We start from the raw sequence: 6,343 nt of genomic DNA, 5'->3' as shown, positions 1-6,343 counted from the left end.
ACTGGATGAAGCCACTTCTTTCGTGCCATAATTATCCTCATGAACAATATCAACGATCTTTATCATCAACTTCTGTTATTAGTATCATTATCAGACATCGTTATCAACTACCGTAATGAGCAGGAAAGGTAACATTATCAACGAATAATGTCAGTTCCTTCATTATCATCTTATTCAAAATTATTTTTTGCGGTGCTCGTCCCGGGAGGCCATATCCCTGTATCGCTTCTATAATGCATACTAAATATCAATCATCTCTGGTACGGAAATGTCAGGTATGTGTCAAGTGTATGTCAGGTGTGTCTTATGTGTCAGATGTGTCAGGTTTGTGTCAAGTGTGTCAGGTGTGTCAGGTATGTCAGGTGTGTCAGGTATGTCAGGTGTGTCAGGTTTGTGTCAAGTGTGTCAGGTGTGTCAGGTATGTCAGGTGTGTCAAGTGTGTCAGGTTTGTGTCAAGTGTGTCAGATTTGTGTCAAGTGTGTCAGGTGTGTCAGGTATGTCAGGTGTGAAGTGTGTCAGGTTTGTGTCAAGTGTGTCAGGTATGGCAGGTGTGAAGTGTGTCAGGTTTGTGTCAAGTGTGCCAAGTGCGTCAGGTGTGTGTTAAGTTTATGCCAGATGTGTCAGGCGTATGTCAGGTGTGTCAAGTGTATGTCAGGTGTGTGTCAAGTGTGTCAGGTGTGTGTCAAGATTATATCGTGTGTGTTTCAAGTGAATTTCAAGTGTATGTCAGTGTCAGGTGTGTGTCGTATGTCAGGTGTCATCCTCATTAGGTTATGTCGAAGATTATCGGAGATACGAGATGTCCGTGTCCTCGTATATCTAAAAAATTAGGATGAATGTCAGAAATTGAGTTCAGGAGATGAAAACTAAGATAATGATCCGTTTAGTGATATTCTGCACACTCCACGCTCACACTTTTTTGACAGGCTGTAATGTTTTCTGCCCCTGTATATCCGAGATCAATAGTTCTTTTACAGTGTCTCGAAATTGCATAAAAGACGCACTGATATTTTGCTGGGCCAACCTGTATAATTCAGTCGGGTGTAATTATTTCACTGCGATGACGTCTTCCATTTTTTCTTTCTCACTGTGCTCCGAACTCGTAATATTAGGAGAGCCTTTCCAAATTTAAATTATTAGCTGTCATTAACCCTTTCAGTCCGAGAGATCTTCCCAAACATTAATAAAGTCATATGGATGAAAGTTATCAGTTAATGTATCTGCACTTGCTGTACATTTCACCAAACAACTAAGTTGAATTTGGTCAGTAAAATGCTTGGTTTGTGTATCTTCAGAATCAATAATGATATTATCAATGAATAATAATAATAACAACAACAACAACAATAATAATAATAATAATAATAATAACACAGTTGTGCAGACAAGAAATATAAAAACATCACCACCCAAAGGTTCTACGAAATTTAACATGATTTTTTATTTCATATGTTCTGTGTGTCAAGTAATTCTCAGTAACGTGAAACTGAAGCTGATATTTTAATTTACTTTAGCTCCTTCATTGCGACAATAGAAAACTGGTATACTATTTGCGTTAACACCAGAAGAATTAGTTCAGCTGAGAGAACTACCAGGCAAAGAGTTAACCTGTTTAGTACGATGACGTCTTTTCTAGGCTACTATAGGTCATTCATTTTAACATGGCCCAGATTTTCCTCCTTATGCAGTTTATTTTATGTAGCCCGGTGTCAGCGGAGAAAACTACGGCTGTACATCCTTTCCACAGCACTTCCTTGTGATTAGCATCATATTCTAGTGTTAATCTGTTGTTACAACTCAGCATTATAGGTGGAGGGATGGCAAATTTAGGCCAAGTTAAAGTGAAAAGGACTTACTTTTACCCACAGAAGATTTTAGTTATAGACCTGAATAAGTCTCGTGGTACAGTACCTAGAATCGATCTCTAATAACCTAGAGAAAAAAAACGCCTTATACTCGTATACTGTTCGAGCAGCTCATTCTTGCTCTTCTTGGACGTTTCTATTTATCCACAGGCGGCGAGACCTCCAAGCCATCCACTCTGGGGCGCCCTCCGTCAGCAGTACCTCGCCTCTGCTGCTGGCGATGGTCTGGGAACCCCTCACCCTCGCACCAGCACCCCCGTCTGCATCGTAGAGTTGGATTGGACCTTTATTATTCATTAATCCATCATACATCTACCCATCTATCCATCTTTCATCCTTCTAGCCACATATTTTTTTTCCTTGAGCCATCCATCCAGCATCCATCCGCCCAGCATCCACCCACTCAGCATCCATTTTCTCATGTCTCCTGCTAACGACGCTGTTACTGCTCTGAGGGCCTCTTACTCTTGCTCCAGCACCCTCTTCTTCACCAGTGAGTTTGACCATTGTTACTATCATTCATGTATCCGTCCAATCATCCATTATTCTTCCATTCACCATTCTCCCATCCCTCCGATCATCATTCTCATCCAGTCATCCATCTCTCATCACTCTCTCACCTACATACACACACCCACTGCTACTCCATCACCTACCATTCTGCTCACACACTCTCTGATAACCACCTCCACTAAACCACTGATCATGCCACCCCATCTACCCACTGACATAGACCACCAATCCATCATATGTCTCTTTAACTCCCCCACCTAACCTCCAACCAACCTACCCACCTCCCAGCCTCACCCACTACCCCACTTACCCACCTGCCAACCTCACCCACCACCCCACCTACCCACCTACCCCTCAATATCACCTCCCTCACCAGGCCATCACTACAGTAACTGCCTTCCTCTCATCCCTTGCAAATTGCCTTCACTGATGGCTTCCAGTTGGCTGTACCTACATTATAGATTTACCCATTGTCTCTGGTGACCTGTTTTTATTATTATTATTACTATTTTTATAAGTAGTACTACTGCTAGGTATTTTTCTTTGGATGAAGGTAGGTCTCTTGTAGTTTTGGGCTAGGACGATTCCCATTAACTTAAGTGGTACAGTGACATGTTTTTAAATTCTATTCTTGCCACCATCTCGGATAACTTAATTTCATTGCAAGGTATATTTCTCGTTGAAACAGGATTAAATCGGTAGAGAGGCGGCCTGCAGTCCTGACGGACCCAAGTTCGAATCCCGGCTGGGGCAGGGAACAGTTTAAGGATTTGAATTTCATAAAAGCAGACTTTCCTGATCTACCAGATGACCCGCCGACATGTCATAAAAATACCCCCGCTAATATCAGTACACCAGTCCTGTATGAGACAGCCCTAGCATGTATTCAATATGGACGGTGGGTGTTAGCGCCGAAGTGGTGACATGTAGAGGTGTATGGTATGTAGGAGGACTACTGGGCCTTGAGAGCAGGCTGAGAAGCCTATGCCCAGAGTCGGACACATAAAAAAAAAAAAAAAAAATACAAAATCACCATTATTTATTGAAATCTTTATTGATTTATTTTTGTATTTACTTATTTATTCATCCCAGTATATTTCACTCAAAAGGACGGGGTGACGTAATATCCAGAAAAAACAAGGATAATATCTGCAAAAACTATCAGTAATATACCTATTGAAACGGCCATGTCAGTCGTTCACACATACTCGTAACTAGACCCCTCAGACTCCTAGCTCAGCTCGCAGGCATAACCATCTGAACACTGATTACTATTACATCAAAAGAGAAATAATTTTACGAGTTTCTACAGATGCGACACTTACATCACTCCTCGCTTCAGTCGATCAGATATAAAACTCTTACGATGTGTTCTGAAAGCGTGTTCGTCTATAAAGATGGCAACACTGGATTTCGAAACTTTTTGCTCGCTCTTTCGTCAGTTATCTTTATTAGATGTGTCAGTACTTATGTCCGAAGCTGTACTTTTCGCCAGACGGTCATCCAACGAGAAGGAAATTACTCGTGGACAATATGAGGGACCTCCTTTGTAAAAAAAGTAAAAACAGCACTCATTTGCCTAATGTCCTCTCGTCAGCGTGTGGAGGAGCCCGGCGCTGAGGTGAGTGGGAGTCCGGAGAAAGAGGTCAGGTTTGGCGGAGCGATCACGTCAAATGATAGTATTGTTTTTAGATCCTGAATTTCCTGTTATGATCACTTCATTTAATCTGCATTCCGTCGAACGTACTGTAGCTAAAGCGACATCCTCATCTGTCTTCATGCTGTTACATTTTTTATCTTACAGTCTTACTGCCACCAGACAACTTTATTAGATTCCGGCCCCGAAGGCTATTAATCACACCTTAATCACACCTTAATCTAGTCACAGTTTCCTACGTTTCGACCTTCAGTATGGCAAGCATGATATCAAAAATGCCTCATCGGATTTAGGAGGAACTTGCCTAGATATAACAAGACCAAATGAGAATATGCCCCGTTGTACTAAAAGGGCTGACTCCTATTACTGACCCTGAGATTGGGGTAAAGATAAACCCTAATTTTTTTTACATAATTACTGACACGCCTGATGGAATAACTAAAGAAAAATGATCTTTCCACCTCGTTGCTGATTTCCTCCACATGATATGGAATGCAACCTAACAAATTTACTGTATTCTGATGTACTTTGAAATTGCTGACCCGTCTCAAACTATGGGCTTAACGTATCTTCTCGCACTCAGTATTAACCCTTTCAACCCGAGAACGTAATTCTCGTTTCATTCTTATCTACAAATTATTATGCTCAATTTAGGAAAGACCGGTTACTGAAGAAGCTAACGAAGGCTGTATCTAACCCTTCTAATTTGCAAAGTCTCTCCTGAGTTGAATAAACTGTCTGCAGATAGAATAAGAAACTGAAGAGTACGTACAAAACTGAACAGGTTAATGAAAAGTTCGTGTGAGCACTTTCGTGATGGCTTGCGCTTTTGTCATGAAAACTGTTAAAGGGAGGTTCGCGTTAAGCATTTCACGATTTTTATTGTCTTTCACGTACTGATTTCCGATGCTGTTATTCCCTTTGCGTGTAATCTGTATCTTTTCGTCATTTACACTGCCATCACCATTATCACTGTGAGTATCGCTTTCATATTATTATCATCTTCATCACCATCACTACCACGATCAGTCACCACAGCCATCGTCACCAAGGAACATCATCATCATCATAATCATCTTTATCCATCTTCCTATTCTCCTCATCCCCCTTCTTCCTCTCCTCCTCCTGAATTCGTTAAGAGTTCATAGCCTTTCTTCTATTCCTTCTACTTTTTCTCCATTTCCATCTTCTTATACTTCATTTTTTTAAGTCGCGAGATTAGCTGCTCCTTAGTAGTTCACTGACCTCCTTTCTTTTCTTTTCTTTTTTTCATTCCTCTCCTTCTCCTCCCTCCTTTTTTCATCTTCCTTCTCCATCTTTGTCTCCTTTTCCCCCCACTTCTTCCACTTTATATTTTTCCTGACTTGTGAGATTAACTGCATATTAGTAGTTGACTGACCATTTTCTCATTCCTCACCGCCTGCTTTCACCTTTTCTCCTCCCTCTGCTTTTTCTTTCTCTCCTCCCCTGTCCTCCTCCTCCTCCTCTTCCACCATTTCTCTCCTCCATCTTTTTCCATTTCTTCTTGACTGGCGAGATTAACTGCACATTAGGAGTTCACGGTCCGCATCAACTCTCTTCATTACCATTAATTTGTGCCCCTTAAGCCTGGCTTTTCACAGCCGGCAATTTAGGTCAAAGGATAATAGTGCAATTCTTTTTCACCCTTCTTTTTTATTACTTTTTTCTTGCTAACTTCAAACGAGTTTATTTTCTTTTCGTTTGCTAGAGCTTTTCATCCTGCGAACCTTACGTGGACAAAATATTGATTACCATTCATAACCATGCATTTTTGCTGAATGTTGCGTTAAAATAATAATAATAATAATAATAATAATAATAGTCATCATCATCATCATCATCATATCAAATTGATCATACTAAACGCCAAACTATTCTCTCTCTTCCCCAAGCTGACATAGGGCGAGACCTTGGACCGGCCGTGACTTGAAAGCGGGAAGAACTCGGTACAAAGTTTCATCGATAGGGGGGCGGCGCTCCCGACAGAGAGACTATGAGGGGCGCGTGCTCCTCTCTCTCTCTCTCTCTCTCTCTCCCTTCTGTCCTCTCCTCTCTCCCTCTTTCTCCAGACAGCGAGACTATGAGAAGAAATTGTTTCTCTCTCTGCCTCTTTCTCTCCTCTCCTCGTTCCTCTTTCCTCTTCGCCTCCTGACAGAGATCATGGAGAGACCCGTTTCTCTCTTCTCCCCTCTCCCCGTCTGTTGGTTTTCCTCCTCCTCCTCCCGATAGCGAAAATACTAGAGGGACATGTACAATCACAATCAAAAGTTAGCCGATACAATTATGC

At 41.5% G+C, this 6,343-nt stretch overlaps 1 pseudogene; it reads left to right on the top strand.

The window, feature by feature from the left end:
* The window catches only part of LOC145407810 (uncharacterized), an 84,031-nt pseudogene extending 81,895 nt beyond the window's left edge, over positions 1-2,136 (top strand).
* The last annotated feature ends 4,207 nt before the right edge of the window (positions 2,137-6,343 follow it).

The sequence above is a fragment of the Coenobita brevimanus genome, chromosome 74 (genome assembly GCF_032717465.1).
Source record: "Coenobita brevimanus isolate Jiangsu-jjx chromosome 74, ASM3271746v2, whole genome shotgun sequence".
Classification (NCBI taxonomy): Eukaryota; Metazoa; Arthropoda; class Malacostraca; order Decapoda; family Coenobitidae; genus Coenobita; species Coenobita brevimanus.
Note: the sequence above shows the minus strand (reverse complement) of the source record. Positions and strands in the feature narration are given on the sequence as shown.